A 17,693-nucleotide genomic window follows, 5' to 3' on the forward strand; every position below is an offset into this window, starting at 1 on the left:
AATCAATCCAGGCGGTGCTCAGGTTGGTATGTCTGGTCTTACAGTCTTGAGTGACTGCTCTATCTACCAGTAGCTGGTGTTTTGCTCCTCTGGTATCTCTACCAATTCCTTTCTGGGTCTCGCTCATGTATTGATCCATGTGCCTATTCATCTTAGCCGCTATGATGCCTGATAGGAGCTTCCATGTTGTGCAGAGGCAGGTTATTGGCCGGTAGTTGGATGGGACCGGTCCCTTCTGGGGGTCCTTCGGTATCAGGACTGTCCTACCTTTGGTCAGCCATTCCGGGTGGGTCCCATCCATTAGCAGCTGGTTCATCTGTGCTGCCAGGCGCTCATGGAGTGCAGGTAACTTCTTTAGCCAGTAGGCGTGGATCATGTCAGGACCTGGTGCTGTCCAGTTCTTCATGTTTGAGACTCTTTCTTGGATGTCTGCCAATGTGATGGTTACTGGGGCTTGTTCAGGGAGGTTACTGTGGTCTGCTCTTAGTTCCACAAGCCACTGTGCATTGTTGTTATGTGATGCCTCTTTCTCCCATATGCTCTTCCAGTATTGCTCAATCTCCAGCTGATGACCTTGGTGGGTCTATCTTCATGCTATTACCCTGCCACTGAGAGTACACCTTGGATGGTTCAGTGGAGAAGGTCCGGTTTATTCTCCTGGCTTCTATATCTCTGGTGTACCTCTTCAGACGGGTAGCCAAGGCTGTGAGTCTTTGCTTGGCAGTTTCTAAGGCCTCAGCTATGGACAGCTTGTTATACTTCTTAGGTACCTCTTTTTTCATCACACCTTTCTGTAATTCCGATAGCTGGCTAATTTCCCTCCGTGCTGCCTTGATTTTAGTCTCTAACCTTCTCTTCCATGGGGGATACTGCTCCTTGCGGCTGTTGTTCATCTTATAGCCAAGCACCTCAAGGATCACTGTTGCTGTGGTGTAGATCAGCTGGTTGGTGTCAGTGATGGTTGTAGTAGGGATTGTCCGTAGTGCTGCATTCACATCTTCTAGTAGACCTTCTGAGGGTACTTCACGCATTCTTGGTAATCGGTGTCGGAGGGTCCAGGTTTCCAGCTTAGCCATGATCTTATTTCTCAGGTCAGCTGCTCTTGTATTCAGCCTACTAGGTACCCAATCTCGGAATGTGGGGATGATGATGATATCTCCCCCCTGACCTGTCGTCCTGGTTCCCCCTTGTCATAGCATTCGTGTTGTACCTCATCAATCTCTAGTTGTGATAGCAGTTGTTTCTTGCGGATGTTGGAACATTGAGCTACTAGTTGTTTTGGTGTGGGGTGTCGAAGAATCCATAGGTCCCACATCCGCTTCATGTAACCTCTTTCACTGTGGGTTACTTGTACAGTAGCATTCCAACAGTCCCTTGTTCTCATCTCTTGTCCATGCATGTCTTGTTCTTGTTCCAGTAGCCCACTTATCGTCAGATTGTCCTGGTTCCTCAACATCTGGCGCAGACCTTGTTAATCCGGGCGACGTCTGAGCCGGCATGACTCTATTCTTATGTTTGTCTCTCATATTTGAGGTAGGCACAGTATAGCGTGAGGAGGTCTTGCCTAAGGACCCCTACTGGAGGTAGGCCACAACCAGGATTCGAACCCCGGTCTCCCGTGTGAAAGGCGGCGATCTTACCACTACACTATCCAGCCACAGAAAGTATTTTATATATATATAAAAATTATTTTCTATATATATGTGTATGTTTATAACACTTAAGATATCTTATGACTTTATATGTATATATACGCCCGGCTCGTCCGATCCTCGTGTGTGCCACGCCCCCTGATTATGCTTCCCTGATCTTGCCCAGCTGTGTCCGATTATATTCGCCCAGTCCTGTCTATTTCAGTCCATGTCTTGCCTTAGTTCATTGTCCGTCATTGATGTTACTGATGTTTGTTGATGTCAGTGCCTGCGTTTTGCCCCCTTTGGTCCTGCCCGTCAATAAATTCCTGTTTTTCCCCGTATTCCGCCTGCCTGCCTGCTTCCTGCCCACTCGCCTGCCCGTGTGATCACCCGCTTCACCTACGATCGCAACCACCGATCTTGACATACATATACACATATATAAACTTTTCTATAATGAACAAAAACATGTGTTTATTCGCCAGAATTTTAAAACTGACGTTCTACTGTAACAGAGTGGAGATCGCGTGTTTCCTGTGGAGCTCCACTTTACGTCGTAAAGATTAGCCCCACTTTGCGTTATTAAAAATCACGTGTTTCCTGTGGAGCTCCACTCTACAGTCGTCTGCAGCTGGACCCTTCTCGATGTTTTAGGTCTTTTTCTCCATGCCATGGCCTTTATGGTAGCCAGTATCGCCCAGGAACGGAGAGGGGTGCTCCTGAAGGACTGGTACGGTGTGAAGATCGTTGTAGTGTGTATATATTCAGACTTTCTCAAAGACTTTTGAAGGAATAGTTCATGGACAGTGTGTTTGAATAGAACAGGGTTTCGTGATGTGATTTGGGCCAGTGCAGTTAAATTCCTATAGTCTTGAAAATACTAGCTTCAATCTAGTTTTCTCAAAATTGTGTAATCCTAGTCTTGGAATGGTTTCATGAACCTAAATTTGTCTCTACCTGAGATGGGCTGGTGCAAAGATTTAAATCTGGGGAAGTGATGTGGTACATGTTCTTAAGTACTTGTTTGTAGAGTTGCAATTCCTTGTTCAACCATTCAGGTTCCTGTATTTTGTAAATTCCTCGTGTTTTAACATGTTTTAATGCACTTTCTTTCTAGATATATATTTTAAAATCTTGGTTTTTCATTTAAATGGGAATGACAAAAAGAATATTGGTTTCAAATAGTATAATTTTTATATTCACGAATGAAACATCAGCATAAAGTATCCAAATCCATAGTTGGGAAGGCATTTATGAGATACACATGGATCAAGGAATTTACATTCTTGTATTTTCTTACATTTAATATATTTGAAACGCAACAAACTGGAAGAACTGGAGGACACAGTAAAAACCATCAGCTTCCATCGAGTTCACCACCTAGGAGTGAAGAGACCCGACGGACGCAGACCCAGTGCAAGATGCTAAATTCGAGCACTTTAAACAAAAAGAACTGGTTAAAAGCCTCGGCCGGGAATTAAAAGGAACAAACTTTTAGCATCAACGACCAGTTTCCCAAGGAGATCCTGGAAAGAAGGAAGATCCTGTTCCCTATGAGGAAAAAATTCATCGACGGAGGCTCCCGTGCTGTCATCACGGTCAACAAACTGTACGTCAGCGGACGGGTCTATTGCCACCGGACCCTGAGCCATACAGCATCTTCCAAATAATAAAGTCCCAGGTCCCGATGGTTTCCCAGCAGAATTCTACAAAGTATTTTGGCCAACGATAGCACCCGTTTTTATCAGAATGGTTACTCAAATTCAGAATGATCACTCGCTGTCTCCAAACATATACTATTAGCCTGCTTCTGAAACCTGGTAAAGACATAACGCTGACATCAAGCTACCGCCCAATCTTACTCATAGACGTAGATCTTAAAATAATTTGCCAAAGTCCTTGCCAAAAGATTAGAGAAAGTTAGTCCATTTCTTATACATCCTGACCAAACAGGTTTTTATCAAGGGTAGACACTCAGCCAATAATACACGTAGACTATTGAATGTTATAGACTACTGCTCCATTAACAAATTAGAAACCACGGTTATATCTCTAGATGCAGAGAAAGCATTTGACAAAGTAAATTGGAAATTTCTATTTGCCGTTCTACATAAATTTGGATTTGGTTCATCCTTCATAAGCTGGATTAAAACACTATACAGCTCTCCAAATGAACGTATTAGGACAAATGAACTATTTTCTCGAAGCCTCCGTTTGCAGAGGGGCACCAGGCAGGGCTGCCCGCTCTCTCCCTCGCTTTTTGTTATCTTCATTCAGCCACTAGTAGCGGCGATTAGACAAAATTTACATATTAAAGGAATTCAAACAGAAAAAATAGACCATAAGATAAGCCTTTATGCAGATGACGTATTACTCTTTCTTAGGAACTCACCAGCCTCTCTTCTTAAGACAATATCACTTATAGATAAGTTCTCATCTATATCAGACTACTCCGTCAACTGGAGCAGACCAACAGTTCTGCCTTTGAATTGTAATTTCCAAAACACAACTGCTACTCCGTTGCAGTCAGGTAACCTCAGATACTTAGGCATACATTTTTCCACCAGGCTCTCAGACTTGGTACAGATGAATGACATTCCAGTATTAAAAATGGTAGAAGATGATTTCATGCGATCCCCCCACACTCCAAAAACATGCTGTGGCTAATTAGAGTCGCTTAATTGCCCATAGGTGTGCATGTGTGAATGAATGGTGTGTGAGTGTGCCCTGCGATGGGCTGGCCCCCCATCCTGGGTTGTTCCCTGCCTCGTGCCCATTGCTTCCGGGATAGGCTCCGGACCCCCGCGACCCAATAGGATAAGCGGTTTGGAAAATGGATGGATGGATGGATTTCATGCGATGGAAAACTCTACCTATATCACTCATGAGTATAATTGCCACCATTAAAATGAAGATCCTGCCTAAAATCAATTACTTGTTCTCAATGATCCCTAATAAACCCTCTATTGCTTGGTTTATATCATTAGACTCAAGCATCTCATCATTTTTATGGAAGAATAAACCATCGCAAATAAGATTAAAAACCTTACAAAAAGCTAAAGGTAATGGTGGTCTAGAACTACCAAATTTCTATCACTACATCTTAGCCAGCAGATTGCAGTATGTATCAAATTGGATTAAATCAAGCCCAGTAGACAGTCCATGGCTGGACTTAGAACAAGCAATCAGTGGAGAAGTAAAAATCTCTGATCTACCCTTTATAAGTCCTAGCATGAAGCGTTATAACTGTTTTAAAAGCCTTAGTATTAAGACCTCATTGACAGCCTGGTGGGAATTTTTAAAAATAACCAGGTCTGCACTTAGCCCTGTAATCTAACACCCATTTGGAACAATCCAGATATTTGCCAAAAACAGAAAGCATTGAACTTTCCTGTATGGCGTGATAAAGGGATTATAAATCTATAAATAGATGACTCAATTTCCCTCCCAACCTCAAAATGGGGGCAAGATCTATCCATTGATCCCGAGCAAAACGTTTGGAATCAAATATGTTTAAACCCTTTCAAAATGACTAAAAGTCCCAACTTGCAACTTGTACAATACAAAACTCTCCATTGAATACACTACACAGGACAAAGGATGTTCCAAATAGGCCTTAAACACTCAAACTTATGTACCCACTGCTCAGGTAACTTTGTGGAGAACTACAGTACATGCATGCAATATGGTCCTGCACACCGGTGCAGAAGTTCTGGCAGAGGATATGTGAAGATCTATCAGTATGGTTTAATTGTCATATCCCAATCTCACCCACACTGTATATTTTAGGAGATGCAAGTGAATTAGATATGAAAGAAAATAAGGCACACATAATCCTTACTGCCTTAGGCATTGCAAAGAAAACTATCTTCATGAACAGGAAATCAAAAAATAATTTATGTATTACTCAGCATAGAAATTTACTGTTAGACCACTTAAGTATGGAGAGAATATCTGCTCCCATCCAAAATAAACAATTATGTGAATTGGATTCTCTCTGGTCCACTCTCTCTCTGGGCCAATTCCATTATATGGGGGGGGTGGTCGGCTGTGGTCTCGTCTCCTCGGGATCCTGGCGGATGGCGGGGTTGGGCCCTCGAGCAATGGGCGTCTAGTGGCTTCTTGGGATGGCTGCCGTTTTATGATGTCTGGGTGTTTGCCCTGGCTGGGGGTGGTGGGGGGGAGCTTGGGCGGGTGCTAACTGGTGGTTATGGGGCGTGGGGTCTGGAGTGCTGGTGGTGGCAGGGGCTGGCCCTGGGAGGGGCGGTTGACCTCTGTTACGTGCCGTAAGGTTTGGGGGGGATTGTCCTGATTGTTGTCCGGCTGCCTTCGTCTCCGCCTCCCGGACCTGGCCATGCCCCGAGCCTCGACGCTACTTCCGCGTTTGTGAATTGAAAAGGCCGGCGCGGGAGAGTAGCGGCAGCTCTGCTCAAAGTTGGTTGTTGCGCTATTGATTTGCTTGTGTTCTTTTGATTGATCGTGTATGACAGTTTTTGGTTTTCCGGTTTTCGTCTCTTGCCTTATCCCTCTGTACCTTTGCCTTTGGTTTTGACTGCTTTCTGGTTTGTGATCTATTGCCTTCCTCCTGACTCCTCTCTTGCTTCGCCCCTCGGATACTGTGTTTCGGCTTTGGTGTTCTGTATGTCCGTTTCTGTTAAGTGCGTAGGGAGTGACGGCTGTTTTGTTTTGCGTACGTGTTGCTTATTCTGTGTTTTGGTTAGGGAGTTAGGATTAGTCTGTGTCATTTTCTTTTCATTTAGAATTAGCTTAGTTTGGGACGTGTTCGTTAGTGGGGTTTTGTTTATTGTTTTGGCGGTGTCACTCCCGAAGTCTGTTGCCCTATTGTGTGTGAAAGTCTTTGTGAATAAACATAAAAAAAATACAAAAAAAGATCCCTTTGTGTCCCGTGTTCCCTTTTCCCATACCCTGGTTGTCTCATTTTCCCCTCTCCTTTCCCTTTACCTTTCTGGCGGTCCTCAACCCTAGACTGAGGATCGTAACACCTCTTTGGTGCAGGCCTCGGTACGGGGTTCGAGGCTGTGGCGCCTGGGGCCTGGCCATCTCTTCGGTGGGTGCCTCCCTGCGCCGGGGTGGCCTGTGTTTCCACCGGGGTGCCGCCGAGGGTGGGGGAGGGGTGGGGTGGGTTTTGGTGCTGGCAGTGCCCTGGAGGCCCCAGGTCCGCTCCTTCCCGCTCGGCGGGGGGGGCTGGGGTGCCTACTAAGGCAGCTGGTTAGCTGGCTTTCTTTTTCCAGGGGGTGAATAATCTGCCCCCTGGCCTTATGAATCCTAGCCCCTCTCCCCCCTCATTCACAACATGCCACGCACACATGTACGACCTCTGGGGGGGGGGGGGGGGCGTATGCCGTGCATACTACGGTGGGGAGGGCCATTTACGTGGCCTTACTCACTCTGTTGCGCGGCCTTCTGCCTCCCCGTTTTAATTGCACTTTAGTCATCACATACCAGTATACACACGGGGCCTTGGGGGGCGGGGGCACTACTCAGAGGCTGGTGGTATCACTCGCCTCTGTGCTGCTGCCGCCCCCAAATTTTACTCACATCATATACATTGAGGGTCTTGATGGGGAGGAGATGTGGAGGAGAGCTGTTCACAAGCAGCGCTCCTCAACGCTTCCCCCGTCAATTTTAAATTCATCTTAGTTTCTCAACTGTCATACTCACCCTTACACTACATACAGTCTCATACATCACCACACGCCTCCAACACTCTACCTTTCACACAGGTGCATGGGGGAGGAGAGTGGGAGGGTCTTCCTACTCCCCTGCTTCCTGCCGGGGGTGTGGGGGGGGGGGGGGGCGCTTGGGTGGTCGCTGGGCTGGTGGCGCCCTGGGGTCGCGGCTGGTTGCATTCTCCCGCACGTCGGAGGGCAGTTCGGAGTGAATGGGCCTATGTCTTTTTGTCTCTGTGTGTGGGTGTCTGTGTATGTTGTGGGGATGTGTGTATGGTGTATGTTCATGGCTGCGAGGTGTGTTTGCGGGGTGTCTGTGTGGATGGTGGCGGCCTGGGTCCGTGCTTGCTGCTCCGTCCTGGGTGCGGTTGGTCTCCTGGGCATGGTTGCTGGCCCCTTTCCACTGGCTGGTGGCCCGGGGGGGGCTCGGGCCTCTCCAGCGTGGGTGAGGCTCTCTACTGGGGGCTGGTCGGCCCCCGGCCGCCTGGGGTCCTAGGGGCCCTGGCCTTAGCTCATACGGGAGTGGCCACGCCCTCGCATTTGGGAACCCACCTCTGGTTCTTTGGGGCTCATGCCCTTTTGGCTGCGGGGGCTGCGTCTGGGACCTCCCTTCTCCCCCGACTGGAGTGGAGGCATGGCTGTTATTGGGACGTGGGGCCTGGCTCTTCCGTGCTCTTTGGGAGCTGCGGACGTCCTGGTCCTCCCGGGCCTGTCTCCGCCGACCTCTGGCTCTTGTGGGGTGTGGTTGCGGCCTCCCACCCTTGCTATTTAGTCCATTTCATGTTGAAAACACACACACACAACACACGCACACAACACACGCACACAACACACGCACACAACACACGCACACAACACAAGCACACAACACAAGCACACAACACACGCACACTAGCCTGCATCTCGCCTACACAATTGAGCACACATGCAGGTATACTTGTACGCATCCATCCAAGCACACACTAAGATTTTATATGCTTGTATAGTTGTGTTACTTTCTTCACTCTTTAATTTTGTTTGTTCCTGAATTCATCCATTTCTGGATAATTTCACATTTCTGAATTTATCCACTCTTGACATGTTTCTCACTTACTCCTTTTTTCTTTTTCCTTCTTTTTTCCCTCCTAATATGTCCCTCCTCTTCGGCCAGCTCACCCACTGCAAAATTTTGTATGTGTTCAAAATAAAATAAATAAATAAAATCAAATAAAATAAAATAATGAAATCGATTAACATGAGAAGTCTATACAGAGTTTATAGAGCCCCTCATGGTAAAGCAAACATGTTTGGCACAGCAGTGCATTCAGACCTTGATTCTGCTAAAGCTGCCGGACAAGACAAAGGCGAAAAAAAAGAAGAAGGTGGGGGTCAGTGCAGCAGTGGATAGTTCAGGTCCAGAAAGTAAAAATCCAGACCAAGATTTAGTTTCAACCAACCAGCTGAGTACTCTGTGTCTGTGGCACTTTACACAACTAGTTGTTTGAAACAAAATCCAGGACTGGATTTTTACTCTCTGGACCTAAACTATCCACTTCTGGATCAGTGTCATTCTTAAAGTCGTGTTTCAACTTATGGCAAAGTTCTCCCAGGAGCCCATCTCTGTTGTATGTACATTTGACATGTAATTCATTCCTGCCCAGATCCCTGACAAACAATTGGAGGCAGAATTACTTACTATCAGAGTATGTGAATTTATACACACACCAGCAGCTGTGACAGAATAAGATATTTCCTGTATACTGCTGCCACATAGTGGACACAAGGAAGACTGCAATCAATTCTAAAATCAGTCAGTCAACATGCTACCGCCACAGACTATTATCAGGAAGTGATAAAACTTCAGGAAACAATATGAATATAAAAATACAGATGTAGTAAGTATATTGTGCAAAATGTATCTTCATCTTAACTACGCTGAATGGTGGAGTGAGAGAGAGTGAGAGCCTGTCCCAGAGTAAGTGATCCTCACCTGGAGGCCCATCAGTGAAGAAGAGGATGAAGAGGAGCATCAGAGGAGCCTTAAGTGTGTATCGCTGACCTCAGATCTGTGGAGACTGACACTCACTTCCTGACTCTCCATAACTTCACTGCCTCCCTTTTTTTGGGTTTTAAATGTTTAAAAATCATCCATCTATCTTTGATAAAAATAAACTGTTTGTGCACTGATACATTTTCTCTCTATTTCTTGTCTGTAATAAGGAAAACAGTTTGATGCTGCTTTTGTCCTGCTCTTACCAGGAATAAATATTTTGATTACATCTAGAATCTTATTTTAGAAACATGATACAAACAAATTAATCAAATAAGTCTAGTTCTTTTCTAAACTGTTACTTCCTCATATTGCAAATGAGCAAAGAGCAGTGAAATCAGACTTATTCTGAACAGCAGAAATGTCGTCATACAGGATGTGAGTGTGAGACTGCAGAAACACTGTGTGCCGCATACAGAGGGTCTGACCTCAGGCCTTTGTTTCAGTCTTTATTATGTTTTATACAGTTTTAAAATGTCACTGCAGTAGGTCCTTTTAATATCTGTGGATCAGTACAAATCAAGAAGTCCATTAGGAAGGTGTCTGTATGACGGGGGCGGGGGTGTCCTGGGGGGAGGGGGGCAAAGTCAGGTGATTCACTTCATCTGGGTCTTATCAGCAGTCCTGTCAGACTGAGTGCTGTTTGTCTTTCTCTCAGCACCACAATGGTGTTTTACACATAATGGGGTCCGTGGGCGTCCTCAGTCATATTCAGGCTTTCAAAGCTCATCAATCATAAAAAGTCACATGGATCTGACACTATGACACTGTTATATTCATTTGTTTAAATTCAATGAAAATACTATATATTACAGCTAGTTGGTGGATCCGTCTGCTCTTTATCTGCTCCTCACTGGCATACCTGGGTCTCTCTACAGTGCTTCCCTGAAGCATCAGAACCATTTATAAGGGAATCTATGTGTGGCTGCCCTCTAGTGGATAAACAAAATTCAGCTACTTACATAGCTTGACTGTATTTCCCTCCTAGTTTAGTTTAATTCCTAATTTAATCTCTCTGATGAAGCTGATGGCAGAGATAAAAATTAGTTTAGTCATGACTTCAGACAAGGGATTCTGTACAATCAGAGATGGAGCTGCTGGTTGGGCTGGTCATGCTCTGGATGTAAAGTTACAAACTGCTTAATATGTATCAATCTGTTTTATAATGTTCACACAAAAAAGTGCTTTTAATGTGTTTGCACCTTGTATCTCCCACAATGTGCTTCTGCATTTGATTCCTTCTTGACTTGGAGGTAAAGAGATTTAACTGGATGGATTTTACATTTGTGAAGCACTATAGTCCAAAGCTGAACTGATTATTCAAAGCTTTCTGGTTTTTAAGTAAAACTACTTCATTTAAATTATCTGTAACCCACTTTGCGCCTTTCTAGACTCAACAAAGCATCATTGCCAACAAAATATGTTACAATTAAATCAGGTAAAGAAGTTTCATTTGTAATTTACTGATCCAGGTTTTCAGAACCACGGACAGCAACTAGATTTACTGTCATTTAATGGGATTGAAAGCAGAAAACACAGGGATGTTTTCATTTGATGTTGTCTTTCTTTTTACTTTTGATATGCCGTCTTCCTCCTTAGCTGATATGTGAGGTTGCTGTCAGCTGAGACAAGCTGGTGTGATTTTACGCAGAGTGATAAGTGGGCGGTCCTGATTTAATGCATACATCACCCTCTAAAAGAGTCCCTGATTGGTGGGCCCTGACAAGGAGGCGTGACCTAATAACCCCAAACCGTTTAAGTTTGTGAAATTTGTTTTTAATAATAACCAATTTCATAAAAATACTAAATGTTTTGTAATGTATCAATTTATTAATCATGTATTAAAACAAATAATGACCAGTATAAAGACATATACAAAACTATGCAAAAGTCTTGGGCCGTCAAATAAAATGATGTTCATCTTGGTCTAGAATTATAATATTTTGTCCATCAAAGAGTGGCAGCCCAGTCATTTCAAAATCTCTTCTAAGTCAGTACAGCATTTGCACCAACCATCTAATACACCCATATATTTTTGACTTGACCATTAACACAAGTCCTATAGCTAATCAATACATCATTAACATCCATCCATCCAGTTTCCAAACCGCTTATCCTATTGGGTCGCCGGGGGTCCGGAGCCTATCCCGGAAGCAATGGGCACGAGGCAGGGAACAACCCAGGATGGGGGGCCAGCCCATCGCAGGGCACACTCACACACCATTCACTCACACATGCACACCTATGGGCAATCTAGAAACTCCAATTAGCCTCAGCATGTTTTTTTGGACCGTGGGGGGAAACCGGAGTACCCGGAAGAAACCCCACGACGACATGGGGAGAACATGCAAACTCCGCACACATGTGACCCAGGCGGAGACTCGAACCCGGGTCCCAGAGGTGTGAGGCGACAGTGCTAACCACTGCACCACCATGCCGCCCCGACATCATTAACATTTGTATAATAATTTAATTAATTAAGTGAGCTGGTGGTGAAATTTAACAAATACATGGAATGGCTGAGGTGCCCCTGAGGAGAGATTTTGTAACCAAAGCTTGGTTCATCTAGTGATCCAACAAGGCATCAGTAACTTTTTGGAGAAAAGAAGAAATTCTTGTTAGTTTTTATTGTGTTACTTTTAATTTGCATATATTTTAATGATAATTGTGTTTTTGTTCTGAGCAAATATACAGAACCCAGATAAATAGCCCAAGACTTTTGGATAGTACCGTATTTTTTCAGAATTAAGAGACAATTTAATAAAATCCAGTCTAACCTTCACTAGTTAACTATTATTAAACATTAACCAGCAGGTGGCAGCAAAGCGCTTGTGATTAAGTGGCCAATACGTGGTTGTACAGGTTCCCAACAGATAATCCAACACTGCAGATCAACCTCTCTGTGTTTAACTGACTCTCTTGCTATGACTGTACAGACTTAGCAGGGTCAAGTGAAAGAGGCCTCCAGCATCCAGATGGCATCCAGAGGGCGGTCTGTTCATTCAGCCTTACCTCTGGTGCCAGGGCCCACATCTCAGTTTTAATCACACATAGACATTGAGGGTTCTGGGGAGGGGCTGAGCTAACACCAGCTGTTGGTCGGCAGGGGATGGTTAGCGCTATGCCCTTCACCTGTTTTAAAAGCACTTTAGAACAACACACACCAACACCACATCTGAGCGGGCGAAGGGGGGCATGGGGTCTTTTCACACCCCCGTTCTCTGTTCGCCATTTGCAGCTGGGGGCTGAGAGGAAGAGCTGTGGCCCCGCCGCCACACTCCCTGCCGGTGGATGGGGCCCCCGGCCGCTGGTGCGTTGGTGGTTCTCGATGTCCAGGGCTGGGTGCTTGGGTGGGTGCTGGCTCACCCTCGGCGGTTGCCTGGCGGGGTCTGGCCCTCGTGGCTCTGTCGGCCCTTGCTGGGGGTTGGGGGGGCCCTTGGATCTCTGGGCCCAGGGCCTGGTCTGTTCTGGTGGGGCCGGCCGCCGGCGGAGCTTGCGGGCTCAGCGCCACGGCCCCCTGAGGCTCCTGCACTGTGGCTGCCGGATGGCCTCCCTCCGGAGCTCTCCTCTGCCCTTTTCTGGGTGAGGGATGCTATTCTCCCTGCGGTGGTCCTCCGGGGGCTCCCATGCCCTGGGGGGCCTCTGGATGTCTGGGGTCCGGGCCTCCTCCGTGTCTGCTTCATGTCCTGAGGGATGGGGCTGTGGCTCCCCACACACACTACTAGACATTTACATGGAGAAACCTTTTGAAGACCGGCGCGCTCACAGATACAGGTGTGCACACAGGGGTACAAACAGGTTCTCACAGACACAAACAGGAGTACAAACAGGTTCTCACAGACACACGCAGGTGTACAAACAGGTTCTCACAGACACACGCAGGTGTACAAACAGGTTCTCACAGATACAAGCAGGTGTACAAACAGGTTCTCACAGATACAAGCAGGTGTACAAACAGGTTCTCACAGATACACGCAGGTGTACAAACAGGTTGTCACAAACACACACTGTCTTTATCGGCTGTTGCTCCTTAACATGCTCATTGTGATTCGTACAGATGTTGGTTGTTGTTTTCTCTCATCAGCAGGTATTGAAGCAGATTATCTGTGGTTTTCTTTCTTCTTAATTGTTTTTCTCTTTTCCCTCCCTCCCTCTCTATTTACCTTCCTCTCCGTTTTCGTCCTTCTGTCCCCCTCTCTCTCCTTCTCCCTCTCTTGAGGAAATAAATAAAAATAAATAGAAATAAAGTAGTCCTCTGCAGAGGGGGGTGGTGGAGGGAATATATATATATATATATATATATAAGAGAGAGATGCAATACCGCTTTTGTCAAAATGACAGGTCGGGTCAAAGGTCACGTTCAAAAGTTCAGTGGGCGGAGCTTATGTTGTGGTGGGTTGAGCTTGGTTGTGTAACTGACGCAATAGCATGTGGATTTAATTATTTATTTAAATATTTTTTTTTTGTCTTCTTCCCCGGGGGTTGGTTGTGTAACTGATGCAATGGTATTTGGATTTAATTATTTATTTATTATTTTAAATGATTGTGGCTTAGGGGGCATGGGTTGGTTGTGTTAGTGATGCAATGGTATTTGGATTTAATTATTTATTATTTTAAATGCTTATTTTAAATGTTTATTATTTTAAAATGATATTGAGGAGAGTGCTTATGAGTGTGTATTATTTTAAAAATGATATTGAGGAGAGTGCTTATGAGTGTGTATTATTTTAAAAAATGATATTGATGAGAGTGCTTATGAGCGTGTGTTATTTGAATAAGTTATTATTATTATTATTTTGTGGGGCGCGGGCGGGAGTGAGCGGGGCTGGGTTACCTGATGGAGCGCGAGCGTACGGTGTGCGGTAGCGTGGTAAGGTCCCCGGGCTTCGGAGAATCAGCAAAGGACTTATTCACATACTGGTGCGGTAGCGCGGAAAGGTCCGCACGGCTTTGGATAATCCTCGGAGAGAGCGATGCGGGAGAGCTGAGAGGCGTGCTGCTGCGCGAGTCTGAGAGAAACTGTGAGAGACTGTGGGATAAAATGGTAAAGTTGGAGCAAAGAATGAGAGGAGGAGGTGCAGGGTCTATCGTCCAATAAAAACGCTCGGCGCTAGTTTTGACCGTGTGTTTTTTCCTCACGCAAGCGTTTGTATCACATCGGCGTATGGCGCCAATTTGTAAAGGTCATAAGTCGAGACATACATCGAGTCTGTCAATTTGTCCGCCAGTAAATTCTGCAGGGCCGTGCCACCTGGCCATCGAGGCGCCCCCCCTACCCGGCCACGCGGGCCATACATCGAGTCTGACACTTTGTCCTCCAGTAAATTCTGTTTAAAGTTTTGTTTTCACATACGTCCCAAATTACAGATAATTTTCTTACACAGGCACGAGTAGCATCATCAAGGCCGTACCACCTGGTCATACATCAAGTCTGACAATTTGGCCGCCAGTAAATTCTGTTTATAGTTTTGTTTGTCATACATGACCGTGCAGATATGGGGTGACAGAGACAATTAAATTGTATTACGTCGAGCGGGGGGCCTTTTCCTCCTCCTAGAGGCATCATCTTCATCCGTACCACGCCCCCACGAGCAGGCCGTGTAGAATATAGGGAGCTTCGCGCTGCAGGGCCAACTCTATCTTTTCAAAAAATACAGACATGTCTGGGACTTCCGAAATGAAAGATTCAACCTCACCTTCTAAGACTCAACAGGAGCAGGAGGCCATTATGCAGCCTCCGGGGGCTCCCAGGAAGATTCATACGGCACGTAGACGGGTACCTATGATGCGACCGTCGGAAGACCCGAGGGCTATCTGGGAGCTGCCCAACGGGAATAAACTGGTCTGCCTCTTTGACAACGTTGCGGAGGAACTGCGCGTCTTTCAGGTCACCGGAGACGGCCCAGACCCCCCGAAAGACGACCCGTATCTGGTGACTTTTTCCGAAACGGAATGGGGAAACTTGAAGACTGTCGTTACCCCGATGATGGAGGAGAGCACCGACCTTGAGGTCGAGACTGGAACAATGGAGATGCACTATAGAGATGCTCGTAAACAGCGTACCACCATTATGAAGTGGGACGCGACCGGGGAGCTGGACAAGAGAATGGTGAATATATGGCAGTGGCCTAAATGCGACTGTTTTGGCCTGAGAATACCGTTTGTGATTTGGATGCAGATGATTCAAGAAAAGTCTGGTTACTACCAAGCGATGTTTAAGGAGAGTCGGGGGCGTAAGCAGATGCAAGAGATGACAAAACCTACGCCGTAAGGACCCCCCTCACCCCCTCACCCGCCGTCGCTATATAAAGTGGACTCTGTTACAACCCCTTTTCACAAACATCATGGCAGCAGCAGCAGCAGCAAATTATAGCGACGGTGAAAGCGGGGACAATGAGGCTCCAGCAGCAACCCTGACCTCTGATCCCGGGGAGCTCCTTCCAACCCCTCCATCATCACCGCCCTCTGATCCTGGAGAGGACCCTCCGACGCCTGAGATCTGCAGGCTTCTCTCCAGACCGGCTCTCTGCCGTGGGATGCTGGCTTGTATTAAGGCTATGATAGTGGGCCTTTTAACCTCAGTCATCAGGAAGCATCAGCAGAAAAACTGCTTCGGCTGCGAGGTGGATCATCCCAGTCAAAGACAACACCCTTGTCTGTTTCCTCCAGGCAGAAATTACTTTTACATACACTTTGACTCTGTGTTGCGTGACCTCTGGACCGATCGGCTGACACCCGCCTTGACCCACGTTCTATCGACCCTGGGCATCCGAGCGGCCGCCTGCAGGTTGGAGGGGGCAGTGGAAGCTATCCTGTACGATCTGCGTGAGGCCCGCAACGGCATGGTGGAAATCACTCGACTGGAACAAGATCTGTTTGAACAGAACCCAGCGTTTAAGCAGATCCTGGAAGAAGAATTTCTGACTCGTTGGGAGGCCCGAGACTAAAACAAAAAGCATCTTGTGATGGGGAACGGTATCAGCAGACCCTTACGGCGGTTTATGTTAAATGTTTTTTTAGAAAAAGTTAGTCCACTATTGTTGCGTGCTATTGATAAAAGCGATTGTCGGGATGATTATGCTTGTTGCTGCTTTCATAGAGTGTTATTTGAGATTTCTCAAGTCGGAGAAAATTATCAGCGGGGGATGGATTTACTTACTCAACTGATGTCAGAGGGAGAAAGACATCCCCCCGAAAGTCTCATACGCGCTTGTCTATCTTGTATTCCTGACAATGAATTTGACTGTAATCACATTTTTGTATTTTACGCTTTAATAGTAGATGTAGTCACCTCTAAATTTCATGATAAGCAGCCTATCGATGTTAATCAGATGCTTTCTACTCTACATACATGTATCGTTGAAAAAGCCACTATATCCACTTTACTGCATGTGACATCGCTAATCTACCTCAACAACTGTCACGGGTGTAACTAAATGTATACCTGCATTTTGAAAATGTAACCTTCACAAATTGTATACCAGCTTTTTTAAAATATATATATATATCTTTCACTAATTGCAAAAATAAAAAAAAAATTAAAACTTGAATACCGTTGTAATAGTCTTTGTAAATAACGGGTAAAAATGCTGAGCAGGTTGGCCGAGTGGTTAAGGCGTTGGACTTAAGATCCAATGGACGTATGTCCGCGTGGGTTCGATCCCCACCCCAGCTAAACTCTTTTGTAAAATAATAATAATTAAAAAACAAACTACACAATATGGGTTAAATGTAGAAAAAACACACAAAAATTTCACTGATGTTCACTCAGTCTCCTAACAACCCCCATCCACAGTCAGCTATAAAACGCCGCACCCCGCTCTCCCCCCACTCAGTGTGTGAAAAGCATGTCTGTTGCCAAGACTACAGCTCGCGTCTTGAGCAGTTCGTACTATGACCCCAGCCAACCGGGGTCATACGGAGGTGTCTCCAGACTGCAGAGAGCCGTGCAGCAAGATACGGGGAAAAAAGTGGCTGCTGATGACATCAGAGACTGGCTGTCTATGCAAGACAGTTATACTTTACATAAACCGGTTAAAAAGAATTTCCCCAGGAACAGAGTGTTTGTTCCGAGAGCCATGTATCAGTGGCAGGCCGATTTATGCGACATGCAAGGGCTGGCCACGTACAACGACGGGTTAAAATACCTCCTTACGGTGATTGATGTTTTTTCTAAAAAAGCCTATGCTCGCGCGTTAAGAAACAAGACTGGTGCGGCTGTAACCCAGGCCTTTGATTCTATTTTAACCGAGGGGGGCGTCCCCCTCAAGCTACAGACGGATGCCGGTAAGGAGTTTTTAAATGGGACTTTTCAGAAACTTTTAAAAACTCATAAAATCA

The 17,693-nt window shown here is 45.9% G+C and overlaps 1 non-coding gene across 1 annotated transcript; it reads left to right on the forward strand.

Annotated features, from left to right (window-relative positions):
* The first annotated feature begins 16,945 nt into the window (after positions 1–16,945).
* Positions 16,946–17,028, forward strand: trnal-uaa (transfer RNA leucine (anticodon UAA)). The gene has a single exon. It is a non-coding gene; the product is annotated as a tRNA-Leu (tRNA).
* The last annotated feature ends 665 nt before the right edge of the window (positions 17,029–17,693 follow it).

Source organism: Brienomyrus brachyistius, unplaced genomic scaffold, assembly GCF_023856365.1.
Source record: "Brienomyrus brachyistius isolate T26 unplaced genomic scaffold, BBRACH_0.4 scaffold27, whole genome shotgun sequence".
Classification (NCBI taxonomy): Eukaryota; Metazoa; Chordata; class Actinopteri; order Osteoglossiformes; family Mormyridae; genus Brienomyrus; species Brienomyrus brachyistius.